General features: G+C 43.6%; 1 protein-coding gene across 7 annotated transcripts in view; it reads left to right on the forward strand.

Moving 5' to 3' along the window:
* LOC115162807 (actin-binding LIM protein 1) overlaps window positions 1–26,431 on the forward strand; it is a 181,466-nt gene that overhangs the window by 108,261 nt on the left and 46,774 nt on the right. The gene's annotated exons all lie outside the window — the stretch shown is intronic.

A 26,431-nucleotide genomic window follows, 5' to 3' on the forward strand; every position in this document is an offset into this window, starting at 1 on the left:
AGTAAGCAAAAAAGTGTTTAACCAAAACATTTTAGATTCTTCAAAGTAGCCACCCTTTGCCTTGATGACAGCTTGGTTAGGGATGAGTTGGACTGCAGAGTGAAGGAAAAGCAGCCAACAAGTGCTCAACATTTGTAGACTGTTGGAAAAGCATTCCTCATGAAGCAGGTTGAGAGAATGCCAAGAGAGTGGCATTCTCTCAACCTGCTTCATGAGGAATGCTTTTCCAACAGTCTACAAATGTTGAGCACTTGTTGGCTGCTTTTCCTTCACTCTGCAGTCCAACTCATCCCTAACCATCTCAATTAGGTTGAGGTCGGGTGATTGTGGAGGCCAGGTCATCTGATGTAGCACTCCATCACTCTCCTTCTTGGTAAATAGCCCTTACACAGCCTGGAGGTGTTTTGGGTCATTGTCTGGATGAAAAACAAATGATAGTCCCACTAAACCCAAACCAGATGGGATGGTGTATTGCTGCACAATGCTGTGGTAGCCATGCTGGTTAAGTGTGCCTTGAATTCTAAATAAAATCACTGACAGTGTCACCAGCAAAGCACCATCACACCATCTTCTCTATGCTTCATGTAGGGAATCACACATGCAGAGATCATCCGTTCACCTACTCTGCATCTCACAAAGACATGGCAGTTGGAACCAAAAATCTTACATTTGGACTCATCAGACCAAAGGACAGATTTCCACCGGTCTAATGTCCATTGCTAGTGTTTCTTGGCCCAAGCAATTCTCTTCTTCTTATTGGTGTCCTTTAGTAGTGGTTTCTTTGTAGCAATTCGACCATGAAGGCCTGATTCACGCAATCTCCTCTCAACAGTTGATGTTGAGATGTGTCTGTTACCTGAACTCTGAAGCATTTATTTGGCCTGCAATTTCTGAGACTGGTAACTCTAATGAACATATCCTCTGCAGCAGAGGTAACTCTGGGTCTTCCTTTCCTGTGGCGGTCCTCATGAGAGCCAGTTTCATCATAGCGCTTGATGTTTTTTGCGACTTGAAGAAACTTTCAAAGCTCTTGAAATTTTCCGGATTGACTGACCTTCATGTCTTAAAGTAATGATTGGACTGTCATTTCTCATTGCTTATTTCAGCTGTTCTTGACATAATATTGTAAGGTTCTAAATAACAGGGTAAAAACTGACGGGGAACTTTAAAAGCTCAAACCAAGTTCATTCACCCAAAGGGTCGGACAGCTGAACAGACAAAGAACATATTCACACTAGTACTACTATTTAACACAACTGATTGGCTCAAATGCATTGAGAAGGAAAGAAATTAGGGCGGAGACATGAGCATCTCGTCATTATATACAGATATCTGGTTTCCGCCTCTAGCGAATTGGAAAGGAAAATTGGCGGTTGCACAGTTAGGATGCTGGATTGCCCTAAAGTAAATTGATGTTTTGCCAAAATTATATAATTACTCTTGTCTAAGCAAAATCATTCAATATTCTTCACCGGGGAGCATGACTTAGCCACAGAGGATCATTAGCTTCTTTAAAAATGTTTTGCTGTAGATTGTTTCAAAATCAGAAGTGTGTAAGCCTATGCCTATTTGGGAAGCCTGCAATTTGGGTAGTGCACCTGGCAATAGGTCTAGCTGATTGAGTTGTGGTTGTCAGTGAAAAGCGTCTATAATATGTGCAAAGATAATGTGTCTCGAGTATAACTTATAATGTTGCATCAAGAAGAGTGATGTGTGGCAAAGATATGGTGCGTCTCTCCAGAATACATGCATATGTAGGAAAGTGGACATTTGACAATGTCTGATTTCTGATTGTCTTAACTCACCACGTACACCACTAATAACCTGAGCTTCTCAGTCATGTTATCTTCCCCTCACACAAGTCAACGAAGTCTGTTTTTTTAACATCCATTGCGATTGATAGTTCCTTGGTATTTCAAAAACCTTTCCAGATCTCCCGGCCTCGATAGTCACCTAGAGCAAAATACCCTGATCTGATGATATCATATATCCAGTGGAAACATCTAAAAACTGTCCCAAAACTCATTAGCGCAGAAATTTCGGAAGGCCCGGAATAGGCTAGTTGATTCAATGTGGCAAGTTCGCTACCAACCTGCTTTGGGCCGGACCCAGGGATTATTTGATACGTTGCACTTCACTAGCAATAGCTAAAGTCAAGACAGAGAAAGGGAGGCACAGAGATGAATGTGATTGAAAGAAGCCGAATTTTAAAATTAGGATATTTTCTGTTTTTATTTTTTGGCTTTAGGCCTATGTATTTTCCTTAGTTGACAATGGAAGTTATAGGCCCACTGCTGCCTTTGCCTATAGGCAATCTCTGAGTTCTATTTTTTGCCGCCAATGGATCACAATGTATCACCGTGTCCATATGGCAGATGCTGATGCTCTCCCCATAGTTGAATTTTAACTTTTAAATTCATCATTGTACTTCAGATTTTTATGATTAACCACGTGACAATGATTTTGACAAACAAAAAGATAATTAAAATGAAACTGTTCCACGGAAATGCGCATATAAAAATAGTCATAACTGCCACTCAGATCGGGACAAATTGTAAGCTTCCCCAATCTTGAAAAACTCACCAGCTGCCTATGGTCTTTACTTTTACACACCTTAAAGTTGTGAAAGCGCCATCCCATGCACAAAGGAGGTTTCATGAAAAAAACGTGCCCGCCTATGGAAATCAAAGGCCTGTCCAACTGATTTGTTCTGGTGCCGGCCCTGGGTTTCAAGCGAATATGTGGTTTGTTGAATTTGGCTCTAGCGTTTAAACGCTTTAAGCTACAAAATATTATGACCCCATTCCTGAAAGCTATGACTGTCAGGAACACTTCCGTGCCTTCTGTTTTCCTCTCTGATGCTCACAAGGACCTAATGACTGAGGGAAATTAATTCAAAACATACTTCCTTCAGACTGGAATTTAGCATTACCTGATTTTACATATCTTTGTATTATTTACTGAAATGCTTAGTTTTTTGATGATTTAAAATTACCCAATTACTGTTAAGAAGCTTTTAAATAGATATAGAGCTTTTAAATAGAGCATTTTCCTTTTTAATGATTATCAAATTTGTTTGACTCATGTTGGTTTCCTAATTACTTTTAGCAGCATTTAACTTTAATAAAAGTGCTTTATTGGTGTGTGTGCGCACGCTGCTTTTTTTATACAGTTCTTCCGAAGAATAATCACACGTAGAAAATGTTTGTCCTCCCTGCAATTAACCTTGTTTACATCTGGCCTCTGTAAGAATATAGTTGAAAAGGCCTGGTGTACGGAGTGTATGGTTGATGAAACCGTGAAGCATGTGTTGATGTGTTTTTATAAGTACCGATATGTGGAAGAGAGAGTTTGTTAGAAGAAAGTAAGTAGGGCTCTTTTTAAAATGGTAGTAGTACAGGATTAGGTAGCTTTTCTTAATGCTTGTTTTTTTTATTAATTTAGTCTGTATGGTGTGATTGACTACAGTACAGTAGGTGGCGGCATTTTGAGAAGTGGAATTGTTTAGATTTTTTTGTCTATCCGACTCCGAGGAAAGGTTTGCTTCGAGTCACGCGTCCCGGGGTCAACCTGTGGTGTGCTTTGTGGGGTAGTGTTGAGTGTAGTGGTGGATCAAATGAAAATGAATATTTGTTTGTGAAGCCTGCCATTTGGTGAGACGTAAACCTAGTGGCAATGGTGAGACTGTCTTGTTTAGCTTTGACACAGAGTTTTGTCCTGATAAGGTCAGGTTAGGTAATATTTGTTATTCTGTTAGGGCCTATGTTCCGAACCCGCTTCGGTGCTTTAGGTGCCAAGGAATCGGACATGTTGCAGCAGTGTGTAGAAGGGAGGTCCCACAACGTCAGAAATGTGTAGGAGGGCATAGAGGAAGTGTACAGTTGGAATAGAGAAAGCACTGTGTTAACTGTGGGATGCCCATGCAGCTGGGGATCCGAAGAGCCTTGTGAGAGAAAGAGACAAGTTGAGATTGCCAGAATTCGAGTGGGGCAGGAAGTGGCCTATGCTGAGGCAGTGAAGTAGAGAATAGCCCAAGGGTGAGTGAGTCGATTGGGAGGTCCCCAGTGAGTAGGCCTGAAAATAAAGGCGCCAGAGAGGATGATTTTAGTAAGGTTGGATTTCTTGCGTTTATAGCCATGGTGATCAACTGCACTGCACTAATGGAGTGGAAACCAAAGAAGATAGATGTGGTTGTTGCAGCAGCACAGAAATATTTGGGTGTGAGAGATTTTTGTGCAGAAGATCTACAGGAAGGTTTGAGAGAAGGGGTTCCATCCTCCCAGTGGATTTTGGGGCATAGTGTACAGGTGTAGGGTTAAATGGTGGTGCAATTTAAGTTTTTCCCTTTCCCCTTTTTTTGGGGTGACCAAAATGTACACTCCGAACTGCGAAAGGCAGCAATACGCAACAGTGTCTAGTCTGCTGAAAAGCCACACGAAGGTAGCACACTGCTTCGAAGTTAGCTGCTTAGTGATTTTAACGCATGCCTCGGAGTTCCAGTATCAAATGTAACATCACTACTAGCTAGCTATTCTGTTAAGGTAAGAATTATCTAAGGTAAAAAGTTGTTGCTCTGTTTTTTGAAACTGTCTCTGGGCAGTGACTGTTGTTAACGTTAGCTTGCTAGCTAGACTAATGGGGGTTAGTCAGCTAATAGACCTTGCTTGGTTGACTTTTTGTGCAGATCATTCTATGCATCGTTCTGTTTGTTTAGCTAACAACGTTAAACGTTGAATTTAGCGGTAGTAAGTAGCCACCTAGCTAGCTAACATTAGCTAAATAGCTAGCTAGGTTAGGCAATGTTTGAACATTGATAGCTAGCAAGCAAACTATTTCATAAAATATAACTATACGAATTCGACCTTGCAGTCCTTCTAAACAACGCAATAAAAAAAAAAAAAATAATACATGGGCTGTGTTTGTAACAGTGTGTTTGTAACAGACTCTAGTTTTAGGAAGAATGTATTGAGATCAGATGTTTCATCAATGAGAACATTTTCAGAATGCCAGCCCAGTTTCAACTAGTTCCATCCTGGTGAGAACGTTCTAAATGGATGCTTTATAGCCCTTGTGACGTGCCTGGGTTTTGTCTTCTGTCTGTGGTGCTATTGTATCGCCAATATTAGCAGACACTACATTTAGCTAGATAGCTGGCTAGTTTGATGTATGTGACCTAATGCGAGCTAAGTTCTCGCTACCTGGCTAGCTAGCTACAGACTTGCAACAACGCGACACCGTTAACTAGCTACAGGCTTGCTATTTAGCGTTACATTCCTCTGCTACAAGCCTCTTTGATCCGGGAGACCTGTACACAATGGATACACCAATGTGCAACTTACAGGTCTCCCGGAGAAAAGAGGATATTCTGTTGGCTGATGTTACCAATAATATTTTTTTATGTCAGCTAACACTCCTAGATCCTAAAAGTTATGTCAGCTACCTAGCCAGTTATTTAGATAGATATTATTTGTTGCTAGGCCAGAAATACATTGCTTTGACATAGCTAGTTAACGTTATCAACCAGAGAGACATTCAAGTCTTAGCTACGATCCCTAGCTAGTTTTCTAATGCTAGCTGTAGACATCCGAGTTGATGTCTTATTTTAAAAAGGCCTAGGTGAGTAAAATAACTAGCAAGCTAATTAAAGTTAATGTTTGAAACCATCCAGCCCTATGAGTAAATGTCTAATTTACAACGCGTTATTTGTTTCAGTGTAGATCTGAGTTTTTTTACCACATTTTCTAGATCAAGGATATATCCACCTGTAATCCGCCAACATATTTGAAAGTACAGTACAACCCCAATCAAGGTAAGTACATTTACCCTTTTCTCAATATTGTAATAACACGGTGTTCTACTGGAAGCCTTCCATTATCCATGTATGTGGGTGTGTGTAATAATGTGTACATCTCCCTCCAATGTGATACCCCTAGGTGCGAGTCCGCACCTAATTGGTTTGTTAATTATTTGTAGACAGAGTTAGTGTATGGTTGATTTACAGGTGTGTGTGTGTGTGGGGATGCATTCACAGACACAGCAATCAGCTTGTTGGGGGTGAACTGGGAGCACAGTGCTGTATCGGTGTGACAGAGACGACAACAGAGAGGGCTTCGTCCTGACCCCTATACTACGAATCAGGTTTGAAGAGTTAGCAAGTTAACTTTAGTTAACTCTGGGATCAACTTTGCCTGGAAACCCGACGTTGAATTGCATTGAATTCTACGTTGGGCAGAAATTAGCGTTTGAATCAGGAAAGTTTCTTCTCACAACCTCTACAAGCCAGAATGTTAAATAAAATTACATTAACATTTCCGGTTGGGCCTTTTGCAGGTAGGAATGTGAGACAATGTAACGATTGTCGTCGGGAGACGAGGAAGCGGACCAAAACGCAGCTGGGAGCGAATACATGTTTATTTAACACACTAGAATTAAACATGTACACAAAATCAAGGAAAAACTGCCAATACGTTACGTGCTCAAATAACGAGACAACAACCCACAAACATCGTGGGGGAAAAGGAACTTAAATGTGATTCCCAATCAGACTTCACAAGCGACAGCTGTCTGATTGGGAAATCACCCCCGAGCCCAACATAGAAATAAAACACAAAGAAAGGCTATAACCAAAACATAGAAAATAAAGCATAGAAATGCCACACCCTGACCAAAATAGCAGAGTTCACCTGGTCAGGGCGTGACAGTACCCCCCCTCCAACGGTGCGTACTCCCGGCGCACCAACCTAAAGTCTATTAGGGGGGGGACCCGGGTGGGCGCCTCACCCTCGGTGGAGGCTCTGGCCCCGGGCGTGTTTCTCCCCCTGCCTCCACCCTAGCCCTACCCCTCTGGCCCGGACTGGACCACTGTGGAGCGGCATGCTCAGGCTCCGGAGCGGAGCCGTCGACCGGAACAGGATTGGGCACCGGTGGACCAGACACGGGCCGTGCCGGACTGTGGACACGCACCGTGGGCTTGGTGCGGGGAACAGGAACGGGCCGGACAGGACTGTGGACACACACCGTGGGCTTGGTGCGGGGAACAGGGACGGGCCGGACAGGACTGTGGACACGCACCGTGGGCTTGGTGCGGGGAACAGGAACGGGCCGGACAGGACTGTGGACACGCACCGTGGGCTTGGTGCGGGGAACAGGGACGGGCCGGACAGGACTGTGGACACGCACCGTGGGCTTGGTGCGGGGAACATGGATGGGCCGGACAGGACTGGGGACACGCACCACTAACCTGGTGCGGGGAGCAGGGACGGGCCGGACAGGACTGGGGACACGCACCACTAACCTGGTGCGGGGAGCAGGGACGGGCCGGGCCGGACTGGGGACACGCACCACTAACCTGGTGCGGGGAGCAGGGACGGGCCGGACAGGACTGGGGACACGCACCACTAACCTGGTGCGGGGAGCAGGGACGGGCCGGACAGGACTGGGGACACGCACCACTGACTTGGTGCGGGGAGCAGGGACGGGCCGGACAGGACTGGGGACACGCACCACTAACCTGGTGCGGGGAGCAGGGACGGGCCGGACAGGACTGGGGACACGCACCACTAACCTGGTGCGGGGAGTAGGGACGGGCCAGACAGGACTGTGAACACGTACTGGTGACCTGAAGCGTGGAGCCGGTTTAGCCACTCGTCCTGGCTGGATGCCCATCCTAGCACGGCATGTGCTGGGCATGTCCACCGGACGCACCGGGCTGTGCGGGCGCACTGGCGACACAGCGCGCAACTCCGCTTCCCATGGCTTGGTGCGGGGAGCAGGAACGGGCCAGACAGGACTGTGAACACGCACTAGTGACCTGAAGCGTGGAGCCGGTTTAGCCACTCGTCCTGGCTGGATGCCCATCCTAGCACGGCATGTGCTGGGCATGTCCACCGGACGCACCGGGCTGTGCGGGCGCACTGGCGACACAGCGCGCAACTCCGCATACCATGGCTCCTCCTCCAGATCTTCCCTCTGCAGGTCCTCAATCAACTGCCTCATATCCGTCTCTTCCTCCGCCGTCATCCCCCACGAGAGCAGTGGTCTGGGCTCTTCCTCTGCCCTTCCGGACCACCCCATTAGCCCCCCCCCCAAAATTTTCTTGGGGGTGTTTTCCGGGCCTCCTCGACCGCCACCTGCGACTCCGTCTACCGGCTGGCTTTTCCTCCTCGACCTGGGAATCCGTCCGCCAGGGTCCTTTCCCCGACATGATCTCCTCCCAGGTCCAGAACTCCTTCCCCTCGCGAGCCCATCTCTCGCGCTCCTTTTCCTCCCGCTGCTTGGTCCTGGTTCGGTGGGTTGTTCTGTAACGATTGTCGTCGGGAGACGAGGAAGCGGACCAAAACGCAGCTGGGAGCGAATACATGTTTATTTAACACACTAGAATTAAACATGTACACAAAATCAAGGAAAAACTGCCAATACGTTACGTGCTCAAATAACGAGACAACAACCCACAACCATCGTGGGGGAAAAGGAACTTAAATGTGATTCCCAATCAGACTTCACAAGCGACAGCTGTCTGATTGGGAAATCACCCCCGAGCCCAACATAGAAATAAAACACAAAGAAAGGCTATAACCAAAACATAGAAAATAAAGCATAGAAATGCCACACCCTGACCAAAATAGCAGAGTTCACCTGGTCAGGGCGTGACAGACAATATACAGTATCCACAGGGAAGTATAATTACATCAACCTTTCAAAGTGCGATCAGATTTCTATACCCTGAAGCATGCGCACAAGATAAAAATGTATCCTGATTCAAACGCAAATTTCTGACCGACGCAGAAATCAATGCAATTCAACGTCGGGTTTCCAGGCAAAGTTGAACTAGCATGAAAGGGCTCACCTTTTAGCTAGGTAAATTTCTATGGCAACGAATCCTTCAGGACTAACCTGCTCTGGGGCAGGCTAACTAAGGGCTGACTGTGAACACGGAAAACATAAAAAAAATACCCTCTGCCACGTCCTGACCAACCTACAAATACAAATAACCCCTATACTGGTCAGGACGTGACACTGACTTCATTTATCCTGAATGAAATGTCTGAGCCACGAGTTGAGGACCAATGAAATCAGATACCTTCCCTCTCGCTAAGTTTGAGTCACCATCCCTTCATTTGAGGAAGACAACTGATTCAAAATGTAATTAATCAAATGTTTCTTTGTGTAAAAATGTTTGTTGAAATACCTATCACATTAAGCATTTAGTAAGGACAGCATTTGCTTTCTAAACTGTGTGTTTTTGAGAGATTTTGTTTTGGAATTTGCAAAAGGAAAACTGACAGCTGCAACCAATCAGACATACAGTATAATCAATAGATGGCAGGTCCCATTCAAGTCAAGACTGGCAGCTATTGCTGGTGTACCCATGAGTTGAAAAGTCAAATTGCCAGGGTTAAAGATTCCAAAACCCTTGTATGGATTATATGTCAATAGTCACAACGCAACAAGCAGTTCTACAGATAGGAGCAATCAGAGTGGGGAAAGGTGAGTGTATTAATAACCACACCAAAGACTGCATTAAAAATAAATAAGATAAAGATGTCACTTCTAAAAGCCTATTTCACACCATAGCCTGCTGAATTTGCAAGATAACTTTTCTTTCAATAAGATTTTTTGACAAATAAAAATGTGGTGCTGACTCGCCCATGGATTGAGGATTCAATGAAGAAGAGTTTGTCATTCGACTAGCCATGTGCGACATGCATACGCAGTTACAAGCCTGCTAGAGTTAATGGCAGGCGGGCAAGCAATATCCACTGTTGTAGAATGGATGAAGCCTGACCTGGAATGTGACATTAACAAGCTCGATAGCTTTATAAAAGCCTGAGTAGTATACCACTCTGGTGATACAAGGGAATGGTGGTAATTATGTGTGTGTATCTCTCTGTTAGTCTAATGGCTTGTGTTAGTCTAATGGCTGGGATGCCAGTGATATGTTCAACTAGGAGACGTACGGAGTCAACTCCACCTATGGCTTCCTCTCCATGTAGACATGAAAATCCTCCCATCAGCTCCTCAATGTCCTCAAAGTTTTAGTTTTGCATTCTTTGCTTCGACAAGCACCCCATTTCAAAACAGAATACCTGTATTTATACTGGTATGCCTTACTGATAAGACCATGTCAATTAGAGGTTGACCGATTTTATGATTTTTCAACACCGATACCGATTATTGGAGGACCAAAAAAAGCCAATACCGATTAATCAGCCAATTTTATATACATGTAATAATGACAATTACTACAATACTGAAAGAACACTTATTTTAACTTAATATAATACATAATCAATTTAGTCTCAAATAAATAATGAAACATGTTCAATTTGGTTTAACTTCTTTGGGATAGGGGGCGGTATTTTGATGTCCGGATGAAAAGCATACCCAAAATAAACTGCCTGCTACTCAGGCCCAGAAGCTAGGATATGCATATAATTGGAAAACACTCTAAAGTTTCTAAAACGGTTAAAATAATGAGTACAACAGAACTGAAATGGCAGGCAAAACCCCGAGGACAAACCAACCCCCTACCCAAACAAATCATCCTACCACTGATTTCAATGGCTGGCACTTTTATAAAACTCGTGCCCGATTGCAGTTCCTAGGGCTTCCACTAGATGTCAACAGTCTTTAGAAAGAGTTTCAGGCTGGTTTTTGGAAAAATGAGCCAGAAATTGAAGTTTTTCTAGGTGGCTCCCATTTTGGCTGTAGTGTTTCCAAGCGTGTAAATGAGAGCGCGTTCTTTGGTATTTTTCTCCGATAAAGACAATAACGATTCTCCGTCTTGCATTTTTATCATTTATTTGCGTATTAGGGTACCTAAGGTTTGATTATAAACGTTGATTGACTTGTTTGGAAAAGTTTATTGGTAACATTTGGGATACATTTTGTATGCATTTTGAAGGAGGGAAACTGTGTGGATTATTGACTGAAGTGCGCCAGCTAAACTGAGTTTTTCTGGATATAAAGAAGGACTTTATTGAACAAAAGGACCATTTGTAATGTAACTGGGACCTTTTGGAGTGCCAACAGAAGAAGATCTTCAAAGGGAAGGCATATATTATATCGCTATTTCTGACTTTTGGGTCGCAACTCCCTGGTTGAAAATGATTTGTTATGCATTTGTGTGCTGGGCGCTGTCCTCAGATAATCGTATGTTTGCTTTTGCCGTAAAGCCTTTTTGAAATCTGAGACGGCGGCTGGATTAACAACAAGTTAAGCTTTATTTTGATGTATTGCACTTGTGATTTCATGAAAGTTTAATATTTATAGTAATTTAATTTGAATTTAGCGCTCTGCAATTTCACCGGAGGTTTTCGAAATGGGAAGCTAGCATCCCACTGATCCGCAAGAAGTTAAACAATGCAAAAACAGTGTTGTAAAAGTTGTAGCGGTATTTATTAGAGAGGGGTAAAGAACGATTATGTTCGGGCGCCAGGCAGGAATTAAGCATGCGGGGAAAAAAAGAGTAGAATAGAGAGAGTACCACTTCCAGACCCACACACATCAACAGAAGAGACTGCCTAGAGTATAGCCTGTTTGCCAGATAGCCAGTGGAGAGAAAAAAGAAGACACACCATATAAGCCCATGTCACAGCACAGGGGTAACCCCACCAATAATACCTCATACAATAATAACAATGGCAGAGCAATTGAACGGCAACTTCATTGAAACAAATTACAAGAAAGAAATCAGTAATCAACAGAGAATTTGCAATATTCTGTATTACCTTCCAGTGGAGGAGTGCAAAGGGTATGAATGTGGGGGGTGTTCATAGACAAAACGAAGGCCTTAAAAAAATGTCCACAATCTTCTCGGCCACATGTCATTAGTACACCCCACCTCAATACAGTTCAAATAACAATACACACCTTGCAAGCAACCTCCCTTTTAACTAAAATGTCAACCCAAATACTTCTGGCAGGGCAATAATAGTCCAGCTTTAATGAACATCAACGGGAAGTGCATTTGAAAAATAGAAAGTCTGCTGCAGGTTAAAGCACTGGAACGATAGAGGGAAGAAAAAGAGAACAAGAGAGATCTTAGCTGTGGTCTTCAGGCTTGCAGTTGTACTGTCTGACCGCCTGATGGTTTGTTGGTTTGTATGTCAAAGCTTCGCAACAAAGTTGCTACTATTCCATGCGATCCATAATCGGTGCGGTCCCAAATGATAACAACCATGACCTAGAGCGGTCACACCGAGGATTGAGTTAAACACTTTATAAACTAAACACACTGAAAATAAACAAAACTTCTGCAGCATAGCACAGCACACACAATCAAACTGTCGCGCCAACCAAGAGCTCCCTCCCAGAGAGCTGAAAGAGCTGTCTTTATTTCCTCTGCTGATGCGCTCTTAAAGTGGCAGTGCACGGTGAAGGTTACGTGCAGGAGTTCACCACAAAGGGCAATATGTGCCATGTAAAAAAGCTAACGTTTAAAACTTGTTAGGGATAGGGGGCAGTATTCGGAATTTTGGATGACTGAGGTGTCCAAAGTAAACTGCCTGTTACTCAGGCCCAGAAGCTAGGATATGCATATGCATAGTATTGGATAGAAAACACTCTAACGTTTCTAAAACTGTTAGAAATATGTCTGTGAGTATAACAGAACTGATTTGTCAGGCAAAAACCCGAGGACCAATTTTCTTTTCTGTTGACCTGCCAGCTAATTCCAAGCTTAAGCTATTGAAACCAAAGACTTCCGCCTCCCAAATTACAGTTCCTATGGCTTCCACTAGATGTCAACAGTCTTTATACATGGTTTCAGGCTTGTATTCTGAAAAACCAACGAGGAATAGTTGTTTATCCTCAGGAAGTCCCATGGCAAAACTAGTCTCATTGCTCGCATGACCGAGGGAGTGCGCTGCGTTCTTTTCCTTTTCTATTGAAAATAGTTTGCTCCGTATGAAATATGATCATTTATTTAGATATTAGAGTACCTAATAATGAATTTGAAACGTTGTTTGATTTGTTTGGATAAACTTTACTGGTAACTTTTGAAACTCCTATGTCTGCATTCTGAACGGGTGGATTACTGAACTCAATGACGCCTACTAAACGGACTATTTGGGATATAAAGAAGGAATTTATCGAACAAAACGACCATTCATTGTGTTCCTGGGACTCTTGTGATTGCGATCAGAGGAAGATCTTCAAAGGTAAGTCACTTATTTTATTGCTATTTGGGATTTTGTGACGCCTGTGCTTGTTTGAATAATATGCTGTTGTGAGGCGCTGACCTCAGATAATCGAATGCTGTGCTTTTGCCGTAAAGCCTTTTTGAAATCTGACAATGCGGTTAGATTGCCAAGATTCTAAGCTAAATAATCATGTATGACACTTGTATAATCATGAAGGTTTAATATTACGTTTTCTGTATTTTGAATTTGGCGCTCAGCAATTTCACCGGATGTTGTCGAGGTGGGTCACCTGCGGGACCCCTGCGCCAGAAAGGTTATTAAGTTCCTTGCTCAGAACATGAGAACATATGAAAGCTGGTGGTTCCTTTTAACATGAGTCTTCAATATTCCCATTTAAAAAGTTTTAGGTTGTAGTTATTATAGGAATTATAGGACTATTTCTCTTTATACCATTTGTATTTCATATACCTTTGACTATTGGATGTTCTTATAGGCACTATAGTATTGCCAGCCTAATCTTGGGAGTTGATAGGCTTGAAGTCATAAACAGCGCTGTGCATCAAGCATTGCGAAGAGCTGCTGGCAAACGCAGGAAAGTGCTGTTTGAATGAATGCTTACGAGCCTGCTGCTGCCTACCACCGCTCAGTCAGACTGCTCTATTAAATAACAAATTATAGACTTAATTATAATATAATAAACACACAGAAATACGAGCCTTAGGTCATTAATATGGTCAAATCCGGAAACTATCATTTAGAAAACAAAACGTTTATTCTTTCAGTGAAATACTGCATCCATAAGTCTAAATATTGCTGTTACATTGTACAACCTTCAATGTTATGTCATAATTATGTCAAATTCGGGCAAATTATTTACGGTCTTTGTTAGGAAGAAATGGTCTTCACACAGTTTGCAAAGAGCCAGGCGGCCCAAAATAGAGTTTCTTTGTCTCCTCGTGGAGTGCAATGTAATTGGCCATAATCGGCATCCAAAAATGCCGATTACGGTTGTTATGAAAACTTGAAATCAGCCCTAATTAATCGGCCATGCCGATTAATCGGTCGACCTCTAATGTCAATTTATCCCTCTCTCCCCCCTCACTTTTCCTCTGGAGAGGCCTGCCTTGGATGAATAGATCCAAGGGCAAGAAGGCAAGACTGAGTACAAGTACAGTACCATGGTCTAAGAGAGAGGCGACATGAATGAGTAGTGCCGAGGGCAGATGGGTCACGAGAGGAATTGCAGACTTACACTAATACGTGATCACATACAAACGTGTAACAGTGTTAAGAATGTGCTGTAAGCTCACTCCGCAGCTGGCTTGAAATTTTGCGGATGAAGCCATCCAATTTGTGGCTCAAACCGTTGGTACGTTGTCAAGGAGGACAGTTGTGTGTTTGCGAGCAGAGGATCACTGGTTTGTGCCCAGTGTGGGACAGTGGAGGAAGATGTACTGTTTTTGCATTAGCACTACACACCTGATTCAAATCATCAACACATGATAATAAGTGGATCATTTGAATCGGCAGTGTAGGTGCACTTGATTCAGAAGACAAAGCAACCAGGTAGGCAAAGTTTTCCCATTTTAAACCATTTAATTTGTCTGAAAAGACACTTCACCTACCCGGCAGACCGGGAGATCTGTGGCTAAATTGAGTGCGCTTAATGCTCTGGCCAATCAGATAGCTCAATTCATAGAACATAAAACACACTTTCCCTACTTCCACTCGCGCTGCAGCTGCAATGAATGATTAGCCAAGTGTATCGATAGACCTGTGTTTTTATTATTATTAGCAGCTGACTGGAAAAAATCTGATCTGACTGGAAAAAATCGTTTTGAAGGGTCATCCGACTCGGAATTCCAAGTCGGAAACTCTAGAATATTTCTAGAACTCTGACTTTCCGACCTGATGATCACTGACTTCATGATTTTACCTTTTTCCCAGAGTTCCCAGCACCATGAAAACACCATGACCATCAGATGCAGGTACCATCAGTCCAGTAAAATAAAACAGATAATTATTTGCAAATTATTAAAATGTATGCTTAGCTGTGCCTCGCAAGTGCTACACCATCTGATAAATTTTGTTATCAAAGCTAGAGTTTTGAAATATAGTATGGTCTGAGAAGAACAATATTGGTAGGCCAGGCATATAGCCAATATGCTGTGATAATGTATTAGGGCTACTGCACAAACCTCATTCCTACATAAGTTTTTATTAGGTTAATGTAAAAAAAATAAGTAATGTTTAAATAAATTATCTGAAAGCTAGGTCTCGGCTTACTTTTTGATTGCGAAAGTGATCTTGACTAAGAAAAGGTTGGAGACAACTGATCTAGACTAATCACATTATCCGCCTCAACTCTCCCTGGCTACCGTATGTAAAAATGATCCAACTCTGTGAACACATTGACTATACTTCAATGGATGTTTGTACCTGTTTGCTTTATTTACCGGTTTTAAAAAAGTTTCAGTGTTGCTACAGTTTGCAAACAAAGTAATTGTGACAATATTTTAGTTTTTCAAGTGATCATGGTGATGGTCTACTAGAGATGGGTAACTCTAGTTCTCGGAATGCAATTTGTTTAATCAGGTGTGTTAGCTGGGGAAAAAGTGTGACACCAATCAGGCCCCTGAGTACCACGATGAGGATGACCAGAAGAAGATGGAATCAACAGACTCGACACAAGATCCAGCATGATCAGATACAGGGCTCTCCTGGAGAGTTACCGTCTTGTAGGTTTTCTCCAACCCTAATGTAGTGCACCTGATTCTAATAACTAGCTGATGGATAAGCGACATGAGGGTATCTCTCCAAGAGATCTGAAACTCCACCTAGTCCCACCCACCCTTTTTTTTGTAACTTCTCTCCCTCTTCTATAGCCATCTTTGGTAATGTAGCCTTTATTTAACTAGGCAAGTCAGTTAAGAACAAATTCTTATTTACATTGACGGCCTACACCGGCCAAACCCGGACGACGCTGGGCCAATTGTGAGCTGCCCTATGGACTGAGAGGGATGTAAACACAGACAGCTTGTAGCTACCACATAAACAATGTGTGATTCATTCACCATTACACAATCATTTAAAATAAAGTGAGAGAAAAAAAAATACTTGTTTGTGCTAAGGAGGTCCATTAGGTTAATATGAATAGTGCTGATGACTGTATTACAATCATGTTGGCAAGGTTGACTTAAGTGAAATATTGTTATGTTATTTATGTTTTGGTATTGTAATACTTCCTGTAACGGGTCTCATCTGTTGCTTGCATTTCAATAGTGAAGTTGTTTATTAATTACACAATTGTCAGAAAGTGAGCCTAAATCAGGCAACATCAGTCAACAGCCATCTTAGTGCAGACCAACATTGCATAGACACTTGTATGATTTTGTGATGAGACTCCTAATAATATTGAAGATATGGCCAAGGAGTAGGTAATACCGACAATCAAGGTAAGAATAGACATAGCTATAACGTTCTACTTCTGTTTGATGAACATGTTGCGGCATTATGCTATTGTATGTCATTTGAGGCATCATTGGTTTGATTAGTTAACGTAACTAACATTAGCTAGCTATGGTGGAGAGGTCGATTTGATGCAACTAAATGAATGTAGCTGATCTGTGCTCATGCCTGCATGTTAAATAGTTAATGTCTTGAATTTAATTGTGAATATGGCTGAGATAATAGAACAAAAGAAGTATGTTGAGGGCCAATGTTGTCACAACGAGTTAGTTAGCTAGCCAGCTAACGTTAACAGTTAGCCAACTTGTGCAATAGCTGGGCTGGTCGGACAAGACGTGAACCCAGGAGCCTGGCTAGCTAGCAAGTAATGTTACAACGTCAACTAACGAAACAAATAACAAAGAAAATACCTATGGGTGAATTCTACATTTCTAGTGAGTGGATCACAGAGCCATCTGCTGACCATTTAGGGAATTGAGTTCTCAACCGGTGTGCCAAATTTTGTTCTGTAATATGGAGTGTTGACGGAGAAATGACGAGGGGAAAAACGCACTTTAACATTGCTAGCTCATAACCTAATATAGACTTGACGATAATAAAGGTAGTTCTGGACGTATTCTTAGGGTGATTATTAGGTTGCAAAAAAGTGCTTTCCTCTCACAATTTTGGCCTTCACATTTGTTTTCGAAACATAAATAAGGAAGATAGGTTGCTGCTGCTGGTCAGTCTGTGAGACAGGCAGGCTGCCTCTGACTGGGAAAGAGAAAAAGGCTTGTTTGAGCCTATTGCCTGAGGTTCAGATTAACATACCTTCTCTAATTCTGTAGCCTACTAGAAACCAGTTGTTCCAATATTTATAAAACTACTAAAGTTCTCTTTGAACTCACAAAAATGAGCCCAATATAACCGTTACCAATTATTACTTTTTTTCGCGCTCACAAGCTAGATGCGCATGTCACGCCCTGACCTGAGAGAGACGTTTTTCTCTGTTTAGTTAGGTCAGGGTGTGATATGGGGTGGGCATTCTATGTATTTTGTTTCTGTGTTTTGGCCAGGTATGGTTTCCAATCAGAGGCAGCTGTCTATTGTTGTCTCTGATTGGGAACCATACTTAGGCAGCCCTTTTTCCCTCCTTGTGTTGTGGGATCTTGTTTTTGTGTAGCTGCCTTTGAGCAGCCCCAGAACGTCACGTTTCTTTCTGTTTTCACCTGTTTCTTGTTTTGTTCGGGTTCACAAATAAAGTATGTGGAATTACCAGCACGCTGCGCCTTGGCTGATCTATGACAGGGAGTTCGAGGACAGTGATCGTGACAGCGCATCTCGTCACAGAAACCTCAATTTGAAAAATAGGCTTTCCTTTTCTATGTAATTCTTATTTGTGCTCATGAATTGACCGTGTTAAATATGAACGTATTTATTTATTTGTTACAAGTTATCTCACAGAATTAAGGGTTTTGTTAAAAAAGAGATAGGAGAGAGTGAGAAAAGAAGCTTTATTATTGCGGGTGGTCAAATTGACCTGTTTCTAAAATTGAGGGAACCCCCGCAAGTTACTGAACCCCCGCAAGTTACATGAACCCCCGCAAGTTACTGTATGCACCTGCAATATGTTAATGGCAATTTAAACTCCTTATACTTACATTATACGGTATACTACACATTATACAGTATACTACATCGAAGATTAAGTTTGTAACCCTGGTTATGTGTGCCATTCGGAGCACTCCAATATGGTAACCTTCCACGCAGCACGAGACATTCCGAGTAAGATTAGTCCCTTGTTAAATAGCTACCGTTGCACTACTTCAAGGTTCCAGCTTGGCATGGAACAGGCCTTCCCTGGACGCAGACATCGAACTCCCTTCATAAAGAGCAAAGGGTGGCCATCGTCATGCCATGCCGAGATTGCAGCTAAATAAACTCTCAAAGTGGATGCTGCTTGCCCACATCAAGCAGTGATTGTAAAGAATGTCAAACTGTTTGTACATCACATGACTCGAGGGCAACATTATGACCCTCACACCAAGTACAGAATATGCCCCACTGCATTTGATATGACGCATTGGTGGAGGAAGCCCTGGCATTCTGCAACGTGTTCACCACATTGTCCTGAATGCCTAGATTGGTCAATTTATACCTCTCAGAGGCCAAGCCCTGATCAGGGGAAATGGTGGGAACTCAAAGTCTCGTTGCCTGCCAATTGTGAGAGAGGGCGTCCAGACCCAGAAGCCTGAGGGTCCAACATCAAGAACCAACTGGGGCAATGAGTGTTCTCCTGAGATGATCCAACTGAGGGTGTAGACTTCAGTCCCCCTCCAGCGGGGCATCTCTCGAGAGCATGTCTGCCACATGTTTCAGGACCCGGGGATGTGTACTGCTCACAGTGATGCTAAGTGGGTCTGGGCCCACAGCAAGAGATCCGAGCCATTTCATGGAGGTGCCGTGATCTTAGTCCCCCTGGTGATTGATCTACAGTGGTGTTGTCTGGTCTAACCAGGACATATTTCCTCTCCAAGTAGGGGGCGGTAACTGTTGGAAGGCCAGGCCAACCGCCCTGAGCTCCAGCACATTGATGTGCTAGCCACTCTATGGGGGGCTCCTGCATCCGCTTGCTGTCATGCCTCTGAACACTGCCCCCAACCCGCTACCGAGGCATCGGTGCACACTAGCTCCCTGCGGTGGACTGTTCAGTATCACTCCCTCTGACAGGAAGGAGTGGGAGTGTCGCTTCAACAGAGTCCTCACACATGCATTCGTCACCGACAGATGACAATATCTGTCGTCTCTGGTGCAGATGGTGAGAGTTGAACCATAGCTGGGTTGGCCTGAGGTGGAGAAGGTCCAGTGGAATTAACAGAGATGCCGAAGTGAGTAGGACGAGTAACTTCTGGCACGTTAACACAGACACGGCTCGGTTGGTCTGTATCTTTTCTACTCTCACCTGAGGGAGACGTGCTCTCATAAGAGTTGAGTCGATCAACATTCACAGGAAGACCACCGTTTGTGAGGGAGTCAGGTTGCTCTTCTCCCTGTTTAGGGTGAGGCCCAGGTCTTAAATGTGCTTCAAGATTATCCTTGTCTGTTGTGGCTTGCTCTCTTGATTGAGCACACACCAGCCAGTCATCCAAGTAGTTCAGCACTAGAATTCCCTGGGACGCGGGAGGCGCTAGAACTGCGTCCATGCACTTTGTGAATGTGAACGGGAATTCGTAAGCCTCTCCTTCTAAGGCCAATCTGAGGTACTTCCAGTGATTTCAGTGAACAGGATCATGGAAGTACGCATCCTTCAGGTTGAGCGTGGTGAACCATAGGCCGCTCGAGATGGCCTGCATCACCCGCGCTGGTGAGAGCATCTTGAACCTGTGCTCCTTTAAACATTTGCTGGTCCAGGATTGGCCGGAAACTTCCACCCTTTTCGGAATTATGAAATACGTGGAGCAGAACCCACTTAGCCGTTCTAACGCCTCTACTTTTCTGATTGCGTCCATGTTCAGAAGTGAGGCCGGAACGCCTCCTTCCTCACTCCGTCTGTCACAGAGACACCCCTGTATGGCGGCTGTCAGCATCGGAACTGGAGTTTGTACCCATCCAGGACTGTGTCTGGTACCCAGGGGGACTCGACCCACTTCTCCCAGTTTGCCCTTTGGGCCTGGGAGAGACGGCCGAGGCCGACCGCCAGCACATCAAAAGAGCTGCTGAGGCGCACCCCTTTTAGCCATGTCTGCTGCTTGTAAGTGTGGTCATGGCCCCTGTCCTTGCACTGTTGGGGTGTAAAACGTTGGCTCCCATTTCCCTGCCCCTGCTGTTTCGGCGGGGGAAGAGGAGGGCCAAGACGTTGCTGGAGAGCTTTCGAGACATGCGGCCTTGTCTTTCAGTTCCTCCGAGGCGCGGCGTTAGGGCTCGCAGTTTTGTAGTCTGCTGTATGATGTTGACAACCCCTGGCCCAAAGGGTGAACCTGGTGTGAGGGGGAGCTCCAAGAATGTTTCCTGAACTGGCGGTGGCAGTTTAGACTGTGCCAGCCAGAGATGGCGGTGTGAGATCACCACTGAAGCCAAAAGTGGCCGAAGGGGTGCCACTGCGACGACGCACCACACCCAGAGGGGGGAATGCAATCATCAGAGGAGGAGGACTGTACTGTGGCCCTCATCCCCTCCAGGCGTGCTATGTGCATGCATTCTCCAAAAGCGATGCAGGCCAGATAACTATTGGGTTCTCTAACCGCTCTCCGCGCGTGATCCAAAGTTAGAAATGTTAAGCCAACAGTGTAATATACTATGTCTATAGTACACACTGCGCAATACTGTATAATAGTGAAGATTACTACGTACCTACAGTATCTGCCTTCAGTCATACACTATCTGAAGCATAGGAGATGTAAATGGAGTGTGAACTGCCTGACAGTGCGGGGAGAGCATGGGAACTCACACACGTTTATAGCTTAGTCCTAGCTTTATATGTGTGGGTCGGCTGTAACTCACACCACGTATAAGTTTATTCTTGCTTATTTGTTGGGGTTTAAGTTGGCAGGATGTAAGGGAAGTGTGTTTAGCAACTTAGTACTTAGTCCTGCAATGGTCAACTCTCATTAAGTTAGTTAATTTGCATAGCTTGTTCACCGTGGAACACACAAGATTCTAGACACAATGGCTGCGCCCTGTTAGAGATAAACGTGGTGCGCCTTGCGTCACGTTGCTCACTCTCCGGGGAGAACTGCAAGTCCGCCAGAGGGAAACATACAAAGGCTCCCGATCTTGGCAAGGGTAGGCGTGGAGCCCGAGGGCTAAACGAAAACCGGGAGAGTACCGGTGGACAAACCAAGACAAAGACAACTAGAACAAGCCCTCCACACCGCAATACGAGTATCACCCAGGTTGGTACACTGTCACAAGTCATTAAACCCAAACAAGATGCCACATACCAAACCGAGTGGAGGGACAGCAGAGCACCCAGATAGAGAGGCTAGCTAGCAAGGTTCTCTATGCTATTGATATCTGGGTATACATCTGCACTTATACACTCTAACATAGAGCTTTTACCAAGACAATCCTCTCAGGAATGCGCAGAGAAAAAGAAGAGGTATCCCAAGCAAGTCTCTTCTTATTGGTGTCCTTTAGTAGTGGTTTCTTTGCAGCAACTCGATCATGAAGGCCTGGTTCACGCAGTTGAGATGTCTGTTACTTGAACTCTGTGAAGCATTTATTTGGGCTACAATCTGAGGTGCAGTTAACTCTAATGAACTTATCCTCTGCAGCAGAGGTAACTCTGGGTCTTCCTTTCCTATGGAGGTCCTTATGAGAACCAGTTTCATTATAGTGCTTTATGGTTTTTGTGACTGCTCTTGAAGAAACTTTAAAAGTTCTTCCGTATTGACTGAACTTCATGTCCTAATGTAATGAGGGACTGTCATTTCTCTTTGCTTATTTGAGCTGTTCTTGCAATAATATGGACTTGGTCTTTTACCAAATAGGGCTATCTTCTGTATACCAACCCTACCTTGTCACAACACAACTGATTGGCTCAAATGCATTAAGAAGGAAAGAAATTCCACAAATGAACTTTTAACAAGGCACACCTGTTAATTGAAATGCATTCCAGGTGACTACCTCATGAAACTGGTTGAGAGAATGCCAAGTGTGCAATGCTGTCATGAAGTCAAAGGGTGGCTACTTTGAAGAATCTCGAATATATAATATAATAACACTTTTTTTGGTTTTTACATGATTCCATATGTGTTATTTCATAGTTTTGATGTCTTCACTATTATTCTACAATGTAGAAAATAGTAAAACATTTAGAAAAATCATGGAAGGAGTAGGTGTGTCCAAACTCTTGACTGGTACTATAAGTACTAGAAATACATGTTTATACAGTTGAAGTCAATAGTTTTTTATACACCTTAGCCAAATACATTTAAACTCAGTTTTTCACAATTCCTGACATGTAATCGTAGTAAAAATTCCCACAATAAGTTGGGTGAATTTTGGCCAATTCCTCCTGACAGAGCTGGTGTAACTGAGTCAAGGTTGTAGACCTCCTTGCTCGCACACGCTTTTTCAGTTCTGCCTACAAATTTTCTATAGGGTTGAGGTCAGGGCTTTGTGATGGCCACTCCAATACCTTGACTTTGTTGTCCTTAATTTTCCACAACTTTGGAAGTATGCTTAAGGTCATTTTCCATTTGGAAGACCCATTTGCGACCAAGCTTTAACTTCCTGACTGATGTCTTGAGATGTTGCTTCAATATATCCACATCATTTTCCTACCTCATGATGCCATCTATTTTGTGACCACCATTCCCTCCTGCAGCAAAGCACCCACACAACATGATGCAGCCACTCCCGTGCTTCACGGATGGGATGATGTTCTTCGGCTTGCAAACTTCCCCCTTTTTCCACCAAACATAACGATGGTCATTATGGCCAAACAGTTCTATTTTTGTTTCATCAGACCAGAGGACATTTCTCCAAAAAGTACGATCGTTGTCCCCATGTGCAGTTGCAAACCGTAGTCTGGCTTTTTTATGGCGGTTTTGGAGCAGTGGCTTCTTCTTTGTTGAGCGGCCTTTCAGGTTATGCCGATATAGGACTCGTTTTACTGTGGATATGTAATGGCTGTCGTTATGTAGATAGGACCAAGGCGCAGCGGGTTGCATGTTCATCATTATATTTTATTAAATAGATGTGAACAGAGAAAAACAAGAAAACAAAGAATGACAGTTTCACAGGCTAATACTCACAGCAGTGCGAAATACAACTACCCACAAACTACAAACAAAACACATACCTATATATAGGACTGGAAACACCGGTCCATGGAGGCGCACAGGCGGTCTTGAACGCACCTCCTGCACAACCTGTCCTGGCTGGATGGAACTAGTAGCCATGTACGTGCGGAGTGCTGGTACAGGGTGAACTGGGCTGTGCAGGGGCCTGATGGTTGCCGTGCATAGAGCGGGAGTAGGGTAGCCTGGTCCTAGGAGGCGTACCGGCGACCAGACGCGCTGCGCAGGCATCCTCCTACCAGGCTGGATGCCCACTCTAGCGTGGCATCTACGAGGGGCTGGAATAACTCGCACTGGACTGTGCGTGCGTATGGGCGAGATTGTGCACACTTCTGCAAAACACGGCACCCTCCACTCCATACGCTCCTCCATATAAGCACGGGTAGCTGGCTTAGGGCTCACCCTTGGCCCAGCCAAACTACCCGTGTGCCCCCCCCCCAAAGAATTATTGGGGGTGCCTCTCATGCTCTACCTGCTTCCCAGGCAGGTTGTCATAGTGGTCCAGTAATTGTTCCCATGTCCAGTCAATCCTTGACTCCAAAACCTCCAGGATGCCATCTCCTCCTGAGCGCGCTGCTTCTTCCACTCCAGGTGCTGCTCCCTATAGTCCACCCGTAATTCCCTTTGCTCCTTTCTTCGCTGCTTGGTCCATTTTTGGTGGGTAGTTCTGTAACGGCTGTCGTTATGTAGATAGGACCAAGGCGCAGCGGGTTGCATGTTCATCATTATATTTTATTAAATAGATGTGAACACAGAAAAACAAAAAAAACAGAGAACGACAGACCGACAGTTTCACAGGCTAATACTCACAGCAGTGCGAAATACAACTACCCACAAACAAAACACCTACCTATATATAGGACTCTCAATCAGAGGCAACTAAAAACACCTACCTCCAATTGAGAGTCCAACACCCAATTACCAAGACATAGAAATACAAAGAACTAGAATGAACCTAGAAATACAAAACACAGAACATACACCAAAACCCGGAAATAATAAATCAAACACCCCTACAAAATTCACACTCAACCTAAACCATACAAAACAAATACCCTTCTGCCACGTCCTGATCAAATACTAATACAATTACTCCCTCTGCTGGTCAGGACGTGACAGGATATAGATACTTTTGTACCTCCCAAGGATGAGTCAGACTTGTGGAGGTCTACACATTTTTATCCGAGGTGTTGGCTGATTTCTTTTGATTTTCCCATGATGTCAAGCAAAGAGGCACTGAGTTTGAAGGTAGACCTTGAAATACATCCACAGGTACACCTTCAATTGATTCAAATGATGTCAATTAGCCTATCAGAAGCTTCTAAAGACATGACATAATTTTCTGGAATTTTCCAAGTTGTTTAAAGGCGTAGTCAACTTAGACTGTGAACTTCTGACCCATGTGAATTGTGATACAGTGAATTGTAAGTGAAATAATCTGTCTGTAAACAATTGTTGGAAAAATGACTTGAGTCATGCACAAAGTAGATGTTCTAACCGACTTGCCAAAACTATAGTTTGTTAACAAGAAATGTGTGGAGTGGTTGAAAAATGAGTTTTATTGACTCCAACCTAAGTGTATGTAAACTTCCGACTTCAACTGTATATGATTTTGTGTTCAGTAACTTATTTCCAGATTTTATTGTATTTCATTATTTATGTGGTGAGTGAACTATGTAGTTTGTGATTCTCTGGGCATAGATATTTTAAAGTAAGTTGCATTCTGAATATTGTTTTCTTTATTTTTGAATTAATATTTTGGGCATTGGTCTGGTCTTATTGTTTGATATACATTTCACTATGTTCTGTTCTCTCTGTTGTATCCTTAACTATTTTTCCAATACCTACTTTTACCTGAAGGGAAGTGACCCTGAAAAGCGGAGTTGTTTTGACAAGACAGTAAATGAGAGTATTCATGGGGTATATAGGACCCTTCATTTGCAGCCAATGGTTTTCTAAGTTTTCAGATCCTCTGTAGCAACAGTTGACGTGTAATTTAAGGAGTCATTTTATTATCACGATTACATTGTGCTCTGAGAATGGCCTTAGCTGCTGCAGACAATATGCAAATCAGGCCATGGAGTGTTACTGGGTATGGGACCTCACTAATTGGTCATGAGTGCTTTAGCCTTGTTTATCCACTGGCTACACAGAGGGATGAGACATTTTCCTATTATCTATCACCAAGAGAAGCCTTATGACACGATTACTGTAAGCCTGGAAGGCAGTGACATTATCCAAATATTTGATTTCCCATAACTCATAGTCTGATTGCATCTTTGTCTGCGGACACCTACTATGGCAGGAAGGAGAGAGAGACAGAGAGGAAAAACAGCAGCAGATGAGAGAGTGGGCAAGCAGAATGATTTGTGTCACTTACATTGAGGCAGACAGATATGCTGCTTTGTTCAATTCTGGGCACACTGATGAAATGGAGCCATTGCTACTCTTTCATTCCCAAGGGATTTGGCCATTACAGAGTGTGTGTGCAGAAGATTAATCAGGAGGTTACATTAGAGAATTTCACAATTCTGATAAAGATGAATTGTTTTTGTGTAAACACATCGATACTAGAGTTTTGATTAGTGCGGTTTGTGTGTTTGTGTATGTGGAAGGTGGTCCTGATCCAACAGGGATGGTTAAAGACACATTTCCCAGGCCATAGCCCCATATCAGTGGCACTTGTCTGTTAGAGTGCTGGTGAGTGGGGAGGGTGGTTGGTGAGGGCTGTTTGCTGCTCCTTTGGGTATTTATCTCTTCTGGTCAGTGTCCCGTTCCTAAATGCATTAGTGAAATGTCGCTGTGTATGCAAAGCACCTCATTATGCAGTATCAGGGGAGGATACTTTTGACTTAAGTACTGTACAAAGGGAAGATAGCTCTATATTTGAAGGCAGGTTGAATGATCATGCTAGACAGTGAACCCTTTGTAGTGTGCCTGGATTAATGGGTGAATGAAAGGTTGATTTAATCAGTTAACTCTATACAGTTTGTATACTAAATTGATGTAATGTAAATGTCTCATGACTGCTCTTGCGAA

Source organism: Salmo trutta, chromosome 2 (assembly GCF_901001165.1).
Source record: "Salmo trutta chromosome 2, fSalTru1.1, whole genome shotgun sequence".
Lineage (NCBI taxonomy): Eukaryota > Metazoa > Chordata > Actinopteri > Salmoniformes > Salmonidae > Salmo > Salmo trutta.